Genomic DNA, 17,418 nt, shown 5'->3' on the forward strand with positions numbered 1-17,418 from the left:
TGCCTTCCATTATTGATTTTCAAAATTTTTTTTTGTGTACTTTCATAATTTGAGACCAATTCCTATCTTTTTGGAGACTTTGGATACAGAAGGTTTCATTTTATCATCTTCTGAGTGTGTATTTTGATCCTCCAATTGACCAAAGTCATTTTCTATGGTCAGATTCTTTTTCTTTTGTTGTTGCCCCATTTCTCCATGCTATGACTAAGTTTTGGAATTCCTTCAAGGACTCATGACAGGTTCTGACTGCTCTCCTGACTTGTGCTCCAATTTGTGGATGACCACCTCTGTCCTGGAGCGGCAGGGTCCCTGCTCCTCCATGGCAATTAAGGCCCCAGACCTGAATCTGAATATGGGCAAAGTTCTTTCCCAGGGATAGCGAAGAAATTTCTGCTTACTATTTGTGGGCTGCTTCCATGTGGCTCCACAGGCCTACATCCATTTCCCCCAGACCAAGTCTCCACTGCACCAGGCTCCATGCACACTCTGGTTTTCCTGCTGACCTTCCAAGTTGTCCTTGGAGATCCTGATGCCAGGGACTTGAGTGACCCCAGGGACCCAAGTGTCCTGCAGGCTGCTCCTGGACAACCCAGGCTGTATTGGGATCCTTTCCAACCTGAATGTAACTGACCATTTCTGAAGATCTTCCAGGTTGTCTTCCTGGGAGTTTGAAAATTGTTTCATTGAATCTGTGGGTTCTGACACTCTAGAATTTGGCTAGAATAATAATTTTAAAGTATTTGAAATGTTCTGTGGGGGTGCTTGTGGAAATTCCTACTGGCAAACTGTCATCTTGGATCTGCCCCCATCATGCTAAACTTAAATCTGCTTTCTTCTTTTTAAATGAGTTCATGGTATTTTCCAAAAATGTTATTGTTTTACTGGAGTTTTAAATTTAAAATTTTATTTTATTAAATTTTCCCAATTACACACAAAACATTTTAACATTCATTAAAAAAACAACTTGTGTTCCAATTTTTTTCTTCCTGCCTCTTCCACACCCATTGAGAAGTGAAGAATTTTGAAATTGATTATATATGTGAAGTCACAAAAATATATATTTTCACATTAGCCATGTTGCAAAACATCACACTTATCATTTATTATACCACAAAAGTATTCTAATAAAATCATATACTAAAACCTTTTCACCTACTTCCCTATGGTTCTATACCCCTTCCATTTTTAATTCATCACACACACACACACACACACACACACACACACACACACACACACAAAAGCTAGTATAAATATTCTTGTACAAATAGGTACATTTCACAACTCCCACAGTGATTGTATTGTTTGGTCATTGTTTAGTCATGCCTCACTGTGACCTCATGTGGGATTTTCTTGTCAAAGGTACTTGAGTGGTGGGCCTCTTGATTTTTTCAGTTCATTAAACATGAAGAAACTGAGAAAAACATGACTGGTTGATTTGTCCAAGATAATAAGCTAGTAAATGTCTGGGCCTGGATTTGAACCCAGGTAAGTCTTCATTACTCTATGCCCAATTATATATGAATTGTGCTACCTAGTGACCCAGCTGTGCAATAGTGTATCTTTTATTCACATTCCTTTCAACATTTTTTATTTTCCATTTTTTATCACAACAACATAATAGGTGTGAGATGGAATCTCAGATTTGCTTTTATTTTCATTTTTATGATCAATAACAATTTAGAATTTTTTATGTAACAATTGAATACTGATGTATTTTTTTCTTCTGTAAGTTAAACTTTATATTTTACATATATATATATTATATATATATATATATATATATATATATATATATATATATATATATATATATGGTTTGGATAATGGTTTTTAATTTTATAAATTTAGCTCAGTTCCTCATATATTTGAGGAATAAAATACTTATCACAGAAACTTGGTATAAATCCCCCTCCCCCATATTCTCTTTTCCTCCAAAATCTGGCAACATATGTTTTGTTTGTTCAAAAATATATAGTTCCATATAATCAATATTATACATTTTGTTTCTCTTTATCTTTGTATATCTCTTTAACCTTAAACTATTCTCTTATTAATATAACAAACAGGCAAATTTTCCCTATGCTTTACTAATTTGCTTATAATATCAATCTTTGTGTGTATATAAAGACTGTATCTTTATTTTCATATACAATGTAAGATGTAAATTTATATCTAGATTCTTCCAAACAACTGTGCTGTTTTCCCATCAGATGTTCTAAAAAAGATGATTTCTTACCCCCAAATGACTGAATCATTTTTTTACAAAATATTAGACTGCTATAGTCACCTATGTTTGTGAATTGTGTACCTATCTTTTCCACTAATCGACCAATCAATTTTTTAACTAATTCCAAATTGTTTTGGTGATTATCATTTTGAAATTGTGTTTTGAAATCTGGTTCCGCACTTTCCTTCACATTTTTTCAATGATTACCTTGATATTTTTAATGTTTCATTCTTTCAGAATAATTTTATCATTTTATCTAATTATATAAGTATTCAACATTTCTAATAGAGAAATGGAGAGAAATAGTGATATAAATATAGAAAAATATAGATAGATAGACTTAGAGATATCTATATCTAATCTATATCTATATCTATATCTATCTCTATCTCTCTGTCTATGTCTCTGTCTCTGTCTCTGTCTCTCTATCTCTATATATTTGTCTATATCTATAGCTATATACATATATATATATATATATATATATATATATATACTGAAATAAATATGGGTTCTTTTTTGAAATATTTTAAATGAAGATCAAACATTGTCTAATATCCCACATATTTTCCCTTCTGCAATAAAAGTTCTTCCTTATATATCTCTTTTTTTGTAAGATAATTTTTCTTTTTCTTCATCTCATTTTCCCCTTGTCTCAAGGCATCCATCTCTTATTCTTTGCTATACATTTTTTTAATCTTTGCAACATACTTGTTTCACTCACAAGAAATCATTCTATCTTAAAAAAGATATACTTTTAATAATGTACATCAATTATCTTCATATATGGAAACATTAACAGCATAATTTTATGGAATCTCCTTATGATCACTTTTTCATATTACCTTGTATACTCCTCTTGAGACTTGCATTTGAAGTAAATCTTTCAAAGTATTTATGAAAGTAACATGCATAACATTTCTTATTGTACCATCATATTATGTCACAATCATATACCACAACTTTTTCAGTCATTCCCAGTTGCTGGGCATCATCCAAATTTCCAATTATATGTCACAACCAAAAGAACTGCTATAAATATTTTATTATATATACATTATTTTTTTTTCATTTTTGACATTTTGGGTACATAGAACTAACAGTGGAATTGATGGGTCAAATAGTAAAAAAAATGGTTTATAGTCCTTTGAGCATAGTTGTAAATTATTCCCCAGAATGGTTAGATAAGTTCACAACACCACTAATATTGCAGATATTCCTATTTTACACGTATCTACTAGCATGTTACTTTTTCTTCTCTTGCATTTTAGAGCAATCTGATAGGTGTGACGTCATAGATACCTCGGAGTAGTTTCAATTTGCATCTCTCTAATCAATAGTGACTTAGAACTCTTTTTTTAAAGAAAGATTTTATTTAAGATTTACAAATTTTGCCCCATTCTTGCTTCCCTTCCCCCATCCCCGCACAGAAGGCATTTTGTTAGTCTTTACATTGTTTCCATGGTATACGTTGATCTCAGAGATACAGGAATCATATCCTTAAGGAAGAAAAATAATGGATGAGTTAGTAAAATTACATAATAATATGACATATTTTCTAATTGAATGGCAATAGTCTTTGGTCTTTGTTCAAAGTCCATAATTCTTTCGCTGGATACAGATGGTATTCTACACTGCAGATAGCCCAAAATTATCCCTGGTAGTTGTACTTAAGGGATGAGCAGATCTATCTAGGATGATCGTCACCGTCATATTGCTTTTATTGTGCACAATGTTTTTCTGTTTCTGTTCATATCCCTCAGCATCAATTCATGCAAATCATTCCAGGTTTCCCTGAATTCCCATACCTCCTGGTTTCTAATAGAACAGTAGTGCTCCATGACATACATATGCTACAGTTTGTTAAGCCATTCCCCAATTGAAGGACATTCACTTAATTTCTAATGTTTTGGCCAACACAAACAGGGCTGCTTTAATTATTTTTGTACAAGTGATGTTTTTACCCTTTTACATAATTTCTTCAGAGTATAGACCCAGTAGTGGTATTGCTGGGTCAAAGTGAATGCCCATTTGTGTTGCACTTTGGACATAATCCCAAATTGTTCTCCAGAATGGTTGAATGAGTTCACAGATCCACCCACAATGTATTATTGTCCCAGATTTCCCACATCCCTTTCAACAATGATCATTGTCCTTTCTTATGATAAGAGGTGTGAGGTGGTATCTCAGAGATGTTGTAGTTTGCATTTGTCTAATATGTAATGATTTGGAGCAATTTTCATATGACTATAAATTGTTTTGATTTCCTCAATTGAAAATTGCCATTGGATATCCTTTGACTACTTGTCAGTTGGGGAATAGCTTGTTTTATTGAAAATTTGACTCAGTTCTCTGTATAGTTTAGAAATGAGTCCTTTACCAGAAATACTAGCTGCAAAAATTGTTTCCCAAATTACTCCATTTATTTTGTTCTTGGTCACTGTGGTTTTATCTGTGCAAAAGCTTTTTAATATATATAGTCAAAATTATCTAGTTTGTTTTGAATGATATTCTCTATCTCTTTCTTGGTCATAAACTATATCCCTTTCCATAGATATGATAGGAAAGCTACTCCTTTATCTTCTAATTTGCTTACGATTTTGCTCTGTTATGTCTAAATCCTGAATTCATTTGGATCTTATCTTGATATATGGTGTGAGCTGTTGGTCTAGTCCAAGTTTCTTCCATGCAAACTTACAATTTTCATAACATTTTTTACCAAAGAAAGAGTTTTTATCCCAATAGCTGGACTCTTTGGGTTTATCAGACATCTGATTACTATGATCATTTCCTGCTATTGCACATAGACTGTTTCACTGATCCATGACTCTATTTCTTAGCCAGTACTAGAGAGTTTTGAGGACCAATGCTTCATAAAATTTTTAGATCTGGTGAGACTAAGCCATTTTCATTTGCACTTTTTTTCTTTGAATCCCTAGAAATTCTTCACATTTTATTTCTCCATATAAATTTACTTACAACTTTTTCAAATTAATTAAAGTGATTTTTTTTTGAAATTTTTGATTGGTAAGGCAATAAACAAGTAGTTTAGCTTTGGTAGAACTGTAATTTTTATTATATTAGCTCAACCTATCCATGAACAGTTGAAGTTTACCCAAGTATTTAAATCTGATTTCATTTGCATGAAAAAAAGTTTTGCAATTGTTTTCAAAAAGTTTTTGAGTCTCTGTTGGCAGGTAGACTCCCAGGTATTTTATTTGGTCTGAGGTTACTGTTTTTTGGTTATGGCAAGTCAATGGGGTTAAGTGGCTTGCCCAAGGCCACATAGCTAGGCAATTATTAAGTGACTGAGCCTGTTTATGAACTCATGTACTCCTGACTTAATGGTCATTGGTCTATGCACTGTGTCATCTAACCACCCCTGAGGTTACTTTGAATGGGATTTCTCTGTCTATCTCTTTCTGCTGTATCTTGTAAGTCAAATATAGAAATGTTGAAGATTTATGAGGGTTTGTTTTATGACCTGAGACTTTGCTACAATTGGTAATTTTTTGTAGGAATTGTTTAGATGATTTCTTGGTATTCTCTAGGAATACCATCATGGCATCTGCATATAGTGAGAATTTTGTTTCCTTCTTTCCTATTTTAATTCCTTAAATTTATTTTTCTTCTATTATTGCTGAGGGTAAAATATCTAATAGGATAATGAATAGTAGTGGCAATAATTGGCATCCTTGTTTTAACCCTGATTTTCATCGGAATGCCTCTAGCCTATTCCCATTGTATATAATGATTGTTGATGGTTTCACATAGATACTGCTTATTGTTCTAAACAAAATCCATTTATTCCTACAATTTTTAGTATTTTAGTAGGAATGGGTGTTGTTTTTTTTTTATCAAAAGCATTTTCAAAATCTATTGAAATGATCATATGATTTCTGATAGGTATCTTATTGATATAATTCATTATAATAGTTTTCCTAATATTGCACCAACCCTGCATTCCTGGGATAAATCCTACTTCATCATAATGTACTATCCTATTGATAGCTTTTTGTAATTATTTTGCTAGGATTTTATTTAAGATTTTTGCATCTATATTCATCTGGGAGATAGGTCTATAATTTTCTTTCTCTGTTTTAACTCTTCCTGGTTTAGGTATCAGCACCATATTGGTGTCATAGAAAGAGTTTGGCAGAGTTACATCTTCCACTATTTTTCCAAGGAAGTTACACAGAATTGGAACCAATTGTTCCTTAAATGTTTGATAGAACTCATTTGTGAATCCATCTGGCCATGGAGATTTTTTTCCTTAGGGATTTCAATAATGACTTGTTGAATTTCTCTTTCTGAGATAGGGTTATTTAGGTTTTTAATTTCCTCTTCATTTAATCTTAGCAACATATTTTTTAATTATTCATCCATTTCACTTAGGTTTTCAAATTTATTGGCATAGAATTAGGTAAAATAATTCCCAATTGTTGCATTAATTTCTTCCTCATTGTTAGGGAATTTACCTGTATTGTTTATGATATTAGCAATTTGGTTTTCTTCTTTCTTTTTTAAATCAAATTGACCAGAGTTTTATCAATTTTGTTGTTCTTTTTTCATAAAACCTACTCTTGGTTTTATTTATTAGTTCAATAGTTTTCCTTCATTCAGGTTCATTCATTTACCCTTTAATTTTTAGTATTTCTAATTTGGTATTTAATTACAGGTTTTTAATTTGGTCTTGCTTTAATTTGTTTTAGTTTCATATTTAATTCATTGATTTCTTCTTTCTCTAATTTATTCATGTAAGTATTCAAAGATATAATATCCCCTGACAGCAGCTTTGAGTGCATCCCATAGGTTTTTGTATGTTGTATTATTGTCAATATCTAGGATGAAGTAATTCTTTCTATAATTTGTTTTTTGATCCACTCATTCTTTAAAATGAGGTTATTTAGTTTCCTACTAGTTCTGGGGCTATATCTCCCTGGACCAGCATTGTATATGATTTTTATTGCATTATGATCTGCAAAAGATGTATTCACTATTTCTGCCTTTCTACAATTAATCATTAGGAATTTTATGCCCTAGTACATTGTCAGCTTTTGTCTAAGTGCCATGTACCACAGGGAAAAAAAAGTATATTCCTTTCTATCAACTTTCAGTTTCCTCCATATGTCTATTGTATCTAAGTTTTCTAACAATCTATTTACCTCCTTAACTGCCTTCTTTTTTTATTTTATGATTCAATTTATTTAAATCTAAGAGAGGGAAGTTGAGGTCTCCCACTAATAGAGTTTTGCTGTCTATGCCTTTCTGTAACTCTTTCAACTCCTTCTCTAAGTATTTGCATGCTGTCCTATTGGGTGCATACATAATTAGTATTGAAATCACTTGATTGTCTATGGCACCTTTCAGGATGATATAGTACACTTCCTTATTTCTTTTAATGCTATCTAATTTTTGCAGCTGCTTTGTATGAGATAAGGATTGCTACCCCTGCTTTTTTCACTCCAGCTGAAGCAAAATATATTTTGATACAACCTCTTATGTTTACTCTATATGTATCTCTCTGTTTCAAATGAGTTTCTTGTAAGCAGCATATTTTAAGATTCTGTCTTTTAATCCACTCTGCTATTCATTTATGTTTTAAGGGAGAGTTCATCCCATTCACATTCAAAGTTATAATTACTAACTCTTTATTCCCCTCCATGCTATCTTCCTGCTGCTTTTATTTTCCCCCTTTTCTCCTTTTATCCATATTCTCCAGTGTTTTATTTTTGAATACTGCCACCTTCAGTGTGTTCGCACTCTTATATCAATCTCCCTCACCTTTTTCCCCTTTCCCTTTTCTTCTTCCCTTCCTTCTGTTAGTTCTCTTTTTTTTATCCCACTTCCCTTTTCACCTTTTAATGCTTGAAAAGTAAGATAAATTTCTTAACTTAAGTGTGTTTAAGTTAACTTTAAACCAAGTCTGATGAGATGAAGATTCAGGTGGTTCTCACCAATTCCCTTCTTCCCCTCAATTACAATAGATGTTTTTACCTCTTGATGTAATGAGATTTATCCCATTCAGACTCTGTCCAAACTCCCTTAGCCTTACTGTCCCCCCTTTTTTGGGAGGTATTGTTTTTAACTCATTCTGAGTCACAGAAAATTTATGAGAGTCCATCATTTCTGGCTATGTATATTCTCTCTAATAGAGTCACATTCTCAAGAGTTATGAGAATCTTTCTCCTAAGTGGGTATATAGCCAGTTTCATCTTAATTGTACAACAGGTTTCTTTTTGTTTTACCTTTTCATGAGTGTGTCTTGAGCCTACTGTTTGAAGTATAAGTTTTCTATTTAGCTCTGGTATTTTCATCATGAAATCTTGGAAGTTTCCCATTTCATTGAATGCCCATCTTGTTCCCTGGAACGGAAGGCTCAGGTTTGCGGGGTAGTATGTTCTTGACTGCATTCCAAGATCCCTTGCTCTTCTAAATATCTCATTCTAGGCCCTTTGATCTCTTAATGTTGCTGTGGCCAGGTCCTGCATAATCCTTACTGTGACTTCTTGGTATTTAATTTTTTTTCTTTCTGGCTGTGTGTAGGATTTTTTCTTCTATCTTATAGTTCAGAAATTTGGCCACAACATTCCTTGGTATTTTCATTTTAGGATCTCTTACTGGAGGGGATCTATGTATTCTTTCCGTAGCTATTTTGCCCTCTTGTTCCATGATATCAGGGCAATTTTACATCACTAAAACCCATTATATTAAATCTAGGCCTTTTTTCTCTTCAATGTTTTCAGGAAGGCCCATAATTCTCAGGTTTCTCACATCTTGATCTGTTCTCAAGGTCAGTCATTTTGCTGATGAGGTATTTTACATTTTCTTCTATTTTTTCCATCTTTTGGTTTTGTTTAACACAATCTTCTTGTCTTGTGAAGTTCTCTTTTTTTTTAGAGAAGAACTTTATTTATCTTTTGTAGCTCTGTTTCCAATTAGTGAATTCTAAATTTGAAGGACTTTTCCATTTGCCCAAATATAATTTTGAGAGAATCATTTCCTTTTTACATTTGCCCAATTGAGGATTTGAGAGAATAACTTTCTTTTTGCATTTGCCCAATTGGAGATTTGAGTTATTCTCATTTTGTATTTGTCCAATTGTATTTTCCAAGGATTTGTTTTCTTGTTGCATGATATTAATTTTCTCTTGCAACATGTTAAATAACTCTTGAGTTTCTTTCTCCATTTTTTCCTGTTGATTTTTAAACTCCTGCCTGATTTCTTCAAGGAAGTCTTTCTGGGCTGGAGACCAATTCATATTTTCCTCAGCAGTGCTATTTCTCTCTGGGTTGGAATCTGGTGATTCTAAGTATTTCTCCATCAGACCCCCCTTTTCTTTGATCTTTTTTCAGCTTGTGGGGGGGGGAGGGGGAGCTTGCTCTCAGAAGTTTTCTTTTGAATACACTAGAGGCTTTGTTCAGTTGGCTTAGTAATTCCTGGGCCCAGCCAGTATTGTGTGCTGGTTGCTTTCTCTGTAGTGAGTTCCTCAGCAGCAGGGTCTGAGTTTACTTTGAATACTGGGCTTGGTCTGATGTCTCCATGGCTGAGGATGACCCTCTGGCTTCCCCCAGCTGCTGTCCCCTTGCTGATCGTTTGCTCTCATCTCCCAATTCACTCACAGTCCCTTGAGACAGACCTTCTTGGTAAGTGTTCTTCTCCTAGCTTCTCTTTCTAGGTTTTGTTGATCAAATTTCTGTTAAGAGGTTTAGCTCAGGTTATTTCTGAGAGGAAAGAGAGAGCACCTATCACAGTGCCTGTCTTCTCTCTGCCATATTCCACCAGAAGTGTAGAACTCTTTTAATATGATATGATATAGTTTTGATTTCTCCTAAAAATTATCTTTTCATATCCTTTGATTATTTATCAATTGCTAATAACTTGCATTTTTATGAATTTGTCTCAATTCTCTATACATTTGAGAAAGGAAGCCTTTATCAAAGATACTTGCAGCAAAAATTCTGTTTCTTACTTTTATTCTAATCTTGGCTGCATTTGATTTTGTTTATGCCAAACCATGTTTAATATGATGTATTCAAAATGATCCATTTTTGTTCCAAATTGTTCTGTATTTCTCATTTTGTTACTAAAATCTTCCATTATCTAAGAAAATATTTCAAGTTTCCCCTAACTTGCTTTTATTACCTGCTATTATTATTACTATACCTATTCACTACACAAATTTTGATTTACAGAGTTAATTGTTGTTGTATATAAGTTTTTGTAAAACGTTTTCCTGGCATTCAACATTTTTTTTTTCAAATATTGATTTTTTTTAGGTTTTTGCGAGGCAAATGTGGTTAAGTGATTTGTCCAAGGCCACACAGTTAGGTAATTATTGTCTGAGGCCAGTTTTGAACTCAGGTACTCCTGACTCCAGGTCCAGTGTTATATCCACTGTGCCACCTAGAAACCCCTCATATATTGATTTCTTGTTCCAAGATATTGGATCTTTGGCTTTGTCAAATACTTGGGTTTCTATGATCTTTTAATTCAATGTGTTATGTTTAAAATCTATTCCACATATTCATCACTGTCTCTCTTAGTCAGTACCTGACAATTTCAATGTTTACTGTGCTGTAATATAGTTTGAGATCTACTCCAACTTCTTCACATTTTTATTGATTCCCTTATTACTACTGATTTTTTGTTATTCCAATGATGTTTGTTATTATGTTTATATATAGTTTCCAATTAATTTTTTATCTTTCTTTTGATTCTTGAATATAATTTTGTTTTACTATGGGTCTGAAGAAGCTGTACTTAATAAATCTACATTTCTGCAAAGGTTCTAACACATGGTCGATTTTGGAGAAAGTGCAATGAATAACTTGGAAAATATAACTTCTTTTTTTTCTCATTCATTTTTCCATAGGCTTATCAAACCTAAGTTTAATAAAATTATATATTTATTCTTGATTTCTTACTTGTTCTTTTTAAATTAGATTTATCTAGGTAATATCAGGTGTGAGAAAGGAAAATTGAAATCTCCTAAAAGATTTGTTTACTTTCTATTTTCTCCTATAACTCATTTAACTTTTATTTTAACAATTTGAAAGTAATACCATTTTGTTTGGTATTGATATTACTTCATGCCTTTAACCAAAATTTAGTTTCCCTCTTTATCACTTTTAACTAGTTAGTTTTTTGTTTTTGCTTTTACTGATATCATGATTTGAAACTCTACTTTTTTAACCTGATAAAGATTATCATAGATTTTGCTCCAATCCTTATGTTTTCTCATATTTTTGGATTCAAGTTTTTCAGCCATTCTGCTTTATGCTTCCATTTTATGGATGAGTTCATTGCAATCACAATTATGATGATTGTTTTTAATTTCCTCCATTCCATTCTTCCTACTTTATCCTTTTTTCTCTCTGCCTTTCTATATATGACTTAATATATTTATTCATGTATGCTTGTATGCATGAATGTGCTTCATTGTTCAGTTATCACCTGCAATAACTCAGATGTATATCTAGGCATTTAATTGAGAGTTAGATTGAAGGAAATGTCCCCAAAACACTTAGATGTCAAGAAAGCACAGACACTTAAGGATATGAAACAATCTCTCTAAATTTTATTCTTGAATACTCAGACTTTTATAACAAAACTCATCTGAGACATGACAAGTCAGATGAAACCCAGCTGCATAGCTTGCCTGGTTAAATTTACAATATTTAGACTTTGCAGTCTGTAGACTGCCTTATCAGAAAGCTTCCCACAGACCTCTAGCACCACAGATATTTTAGGACAGGGTTTACTGGTGAGACAACAAATGCATTTAATGAGCAAGAATACACGCATATCTCTTGTGAAAAAGATTCACTAAAAACATGTGTACATCACTCTTAGGGGCTGGCCTTTGACAGCTCCCATCTTTCAGACATTCTGCAGCTTTAGAAGGTGTATTTGCATACTCAAGTATTGTCTTAGAGGAAAAAGACATTTGAGACAAATTGGAACAAAACATAATACCAATGATAGTGCAAAAATACCCAAATGAATGCTTACTAATAGGTTCATAAAATGAAAAGGTGAGCTCTATTAACATAATTTAAAAATTATCAGAATTTGAATACATTTCCATTATAGGTGCCAATGCAATATCATTAACAATTTTTTGCAATTGATTCATAATAGTTATAGAATTATTATACCATATTCCATTCAAATATTTTTATATTATCCCAAGGAATTAGTGAAGTATCATATTGTAAGGGAGAACACAAATAGTGGAAAACCTATAATCACATTGCAATTATAGACTCACATCTATTTCATCCACATGATCCCCTATGTTCATTGCAGAGGTTTGTAATGCATTAATCAAATGGTAAAGATCTTCATTAATTCTCTCATGAGCCTCTAATCTCTACTAAGATTTTCTGATAATTATTGAATATACTTTGCTTCTATTTTTATTCACTACTTCTTTACCTACACATTCAATTGTCACAGTTACCATTATACCCCTTTTTTTGCCTGTAGTATTATTTCCATTTTTGGAAGATCCTATCATGAAAGTGATATGTGATCCTGTGCATGTAGTTATTGAGAATTTCTTTTCTGCATAAGATAATTTGTCCAATGTCATATTACACTGTATAAACATTATCTCATCTATTGCTGCCAAAGCTTTCCATATCTCTTAATTAGCTAATCCTATTTCTGGGTATATAATTGGTTTAATATAGCCTGGTATACCCCATGAAATAACCCTACCAGGAAAATTCCACACTTGTAGCAAAATAAATGGATCATAAATTCCTCTATTTGGGGTGTGACAGACAACCCAGGGTAGAAAACTTTCATGTTTAAAATATCAAGAATATAAATTTAAACAAGGTTATGTAGTAAATATTTTTCTACTTTCAGTACTTTTTACAAATGGAATCCCTTTCATTTCTAAGGTCCTAAATGCTCCCATGCTATAAATATTTGGATTAGTTGAATGATTAGTTTTACTTAATTTACAAAAAGATATAGGTTTTATACTATTTAAGCCAGAAAAATTATGCCTAATCTCTCTTCTCAGCATCTCTTCTTTGATATCTACAGTAGGAACTCTGATATATACCAAATAATTTGCAGCTTCTCCTATTAATACAACTTCGGCCATACTCTCTGCCCATTGTAGAGTAGTTACCCATGCATGGTTTTGAACATAACTCCAATATTCCTTTCCTTTAACAGTCCTTAAATTGTTCATGATTAATGTAAGCATCAGAAATTGTCCTGTAAGCCCATGTCTCTTGTGTGGTCTGTCCTTCCTTCTCCTCTTATCTTTGCTTTTTCAATTTCTTAAATATAAGTTATTCAATTTCTGTATTAGTTGATTTCTCTTATCTTCATGATCTGATGTTCCTTTATATACAGACAGTTTGTCCATCTGTGGAAAAAATGGAAGCATACCCTTGACCCAAGGTTAGTAACTGATCAAGTCCTTTTCATTATCAATGCCTTAGGTTCCTTCTACATGACCATGCCCTTCTCTTCAAGTTGCATATCCATATTAAAAAATCTTTCTGCTGGTGTTAACTGTTTATCATTCAATGTTAAAAAAGTCATGTTATATAAGACAAGATTTAATCTCTTCTTTTGTTTCCCTTTTATCCCTATATATTCCCCCTTCTTTTGTACTTCCAGAAATCTCTTAAGATCTTTATGTTTCCTTTCTATTAAAGCTTGACCAGTGGGGTTATGAGGAATACCTGCAATATGTTATATAATGAAGTATTGACAGAAATAAATGCCACAGAAGTATATTAAGAGCCATTATATGTTTTTATGGATTTTGGTATACTTGAAAATAGAAAAACGATGGAATAAATGATCAATCATATCTTGTATAGCCTCTGAACTTTGTGCTGTTGTCAATGTATATGAACTAAAATATATCCACAGTAGCATGAATATACATCATTTTTCCAAAAGGTGCATGATGAGTCAAATTCATTTGCCACAAATCCTGACCTCTAGGATTCATAGAATAATTTTGAGGGGTAGATAAATATGGAAAGCATTGTTGAAAGGATTTTACTATAATCCTAGCTTATTCTCCAGTGATTTTAAATTCTTTCTTTAGTAAAGAGGCATTCTGAGGGGAAAAAAATTGTGAGACAGCCTAGCTTGTTGTTCTACTAGGCTTATAAGAAGTGGAAGGATTAATTGATCAGCTCTATGATTATCTTCATATATAGGCCCAGGCAATCCAGTGTGAGAATTTGTATGTTCAAAGCCATCTGTTTCTTATAACTTTTTGTAATTCTTTAAAGAGTTGATATGATTCTTCATCAATGCTATGTTTAATAAGGACTGTTTCTATTTCTCTGACAACAAGATAATTATACTTACTATCTGTAAAAATATTAAGAGGTTGTGACTGTTCTTTTAATACCATTATTTGGGCATATAATTCATTTTTATGTTGATATAAAAGTTTATAATTTATTTTCTATTACTGCATTTATGTTTGGATCTACAGGTCTAGAATAAGGTCCATCATATTGTTTAAAAATTTTAGGAAAGCCAGAGGGTCAAAACCGGATATTTTCCCTCACTACCTCTACAAAACAATTAATCATTAATTACAGGCTTTGATATTTTTTACAGTAAAATAGTTTATATTAATCAACATTTGCTTATCAGTAATTTACCTAATTATGGGTTTTATAATTTTCAATTTCCCCATCAGTTTTCGAAGTCCTTCACATTTATTCAGTATCATTGGAAAGAAATTGCAGTTAAGATATACTTCTCTGTCCTTTATATACTCTTTGTCTGAGTTTACCATTTTTGCTTCTCTAAAACTGAACATTAAATTCTTAACTTATATGAAAATTAATGTTACCATGCTGACACCTCATTCACTTAAAGTTAACCATATAAATGAATATATGTTACACACAAATTTCTTTCACATCTTTGTTTTATAAGCTTATTTTCCTCTTATTCAAATATACTCCTATTTTCAAAAGGAAAATAAGATTCTCTATGAATTTAGTTTTATATATATAATAATTTCACAAATCCAATGTAAGCCTTTTACCAATGCCAGTGTTACAGGATGTATATATAATTTCTTCTTATTAAATAACAGATATTAAGTAATCTACTTTGATCCTACAATTAAATATTCCCTTTCATAAAATAAGTGAAAGAACTTGAGTGATATAACCTGTTGGCAAAGTATTCTCTAATTTTTTTATTACAAAACTTTACAAAGGTAATGAATGACACCTCAATTCATTCATTGTTATTATAACAGAATTTTAAATTTTCAAAAAGTATTGTCTAAATCTGTTCTTATACAAACTTTACAAATTATACAAAACACATTTCAATTTAATATATATTCCCTTTATTCCCTAAAACTTTACAATACATAAAAAAATTCTTGAGAACAAGTGTTTCTAAAAATTCCTTTTTATGATCACAAGATTTTTTATAATATTATTAATCTTATAAATTCCAAACTCATATTCAAAATTACCTTAATTTATTTTCCTATTCAAAATATAAGTTTGCAAATTCTTCTTATCGGTATAAGTGCTATTCTAACTTCTCAGTACTCTAATTTGTAAAAGCTTTCTATCCTCACTGGCAAAATGATGTTCTGGCAATTGGAGATTAACCACATTTTGAGACATCAAAGTAGTATGCAGTAATTATTTACCTTTAGTGTTCATCATTCCTTGCTCACTCCCAATAATGTTAATATATGAACTATAGCTATAAGCATATTTTGAATCTGTATAAAAATTATCTCCCCCTATTTTTAGCAATTTTAAAGCCTGATTAAGAGCACATAACTCAGAAGTCTCTGCTGACAATGGTTTGGCTGATTCCCAGTCTCTATCAAGGCCATTCTGCCTCATTTATTTTAGCATATCATAGTTCTTATTTTTAAGACTCTGTAGGAGCCATAAAACATTATATTCAAAAAAACTTTTAAACATGCTAATTAAGACCAGTCAAAAATAATTTTATGGACAATTTCAATTTCTTTTAGGTCCCTTATAAGTAAAATTTGCCAAATCAGTAAATAAAACCCCATTAGTCAATCAGACCAGAAAAGAAACAATAGAAAATAAGATAGAATTACTTCTCCATCAAAAATGACATGATTTGCAGGAAAATCTACTTTTTAGTGCCAAATCATGAGATTTTTAGGAAAAAAGATCTAATTTTGAAAAGAGAAAATGGAGAAAATATTGACCAATCAGAACACAAAGACATGACAGTAGGCTTAACCATTGACAGATAGCTGAGAGCTTCCCTTTGCCTGTAATCTAAGACAAACACATATAAAACACATAAACAGAGTCAGAGCATTTTGAACCAGAGAGACCCCCAAACTTTGTGAAAACCCCACCTTGCTCTCCCACTAGAGGGTCCCCTAAACACTCCACAAAGACAAAGAAAACAGGGTGCCAGATAAACACACACACTCTGGCTGGAGAACAAAAACAGACACCACCAAAGGTGACAAATCTTCCAGAAACCAGAGAAAAAATCCAGAAAATATTCCATTTTTCACCATATATTTTTCCATTCAAAGGTTTTAATATTTAATACTTCTTGATTTTAACTTTAAATAACTATAACTATAACTTTTGAGAAGGTACTCACTCAAAAATTCTTCAGTCTAAGTGAAATATCTCCTGTCCCCCTTCAGCTTATAGAAAACCAAATAGGTTCTTTTTAAGGAGACAGCCCTAAATCTTTTCTGGAAGGGGAGTCTTGTGTTTTTAAATTCTCAATTGTCTCAATTGTCCCATTATTTACTGTAATAATCAAATTACATTTCTTTCTGGAATTTACTTCCTCAATGCTTTCTCAATGTCAAATAGAATTCTTTTCTGATTGTTTATTTAACAAATACCTTTCTCATCTGCAAATACTCACTGTCACTTTCTTTGTTTTTATAACTTCAAATAAGTTCCCTTTTTACCATTTTACCATTTTATTTTATCTTACCAAGCCGTCATGAAACAATTCTCTTTTAGCTAGACTTTTTTTTTAATTTCTCTTTTAGTTAACTTCAAGATCTAGATAAATGAGCCATGGACAAGCAAGCTGTCAGGCCTCTCACATCCCTTTGAACTGCCTGTTGCAGCCTAACTAGAAATTGTGCAAAATCATCATTATCTCTTTGTTGTATTTTTGTAAATAAAGTATTGCCA

At 32.0% G+C, this 17,418-nt stretch overlaps 1 pseudogene; it reads left to right on the plus strand.

Moving 5' to 3' along the window:
- Positions 1-9,782: 9,782 nt before the first annotated feature.
- Positions 9,783-17,418, plus strand: part of LOC141506168 (homeobox protein NANOG-like) — a 50,802-nt pseudogene continuing 43,166 nt past the window's right edge.

Source organism: Macrotis lagotis, chromosome 1 (assembly GCF_037893015.1).
Source record: "Macrotis lagotis isolate mMagLag1 chromosome 1, bilby.v1.9.chrom.fasta, whole genome shotgun sequence".
In the NCBI taxonomy this organism is placed as follows: Eukaryota; Metazoa; Chordata; class Mammalia; order Peramelemorphia; family Peramelidae; genus Macrotis; species Macrotis lagotis.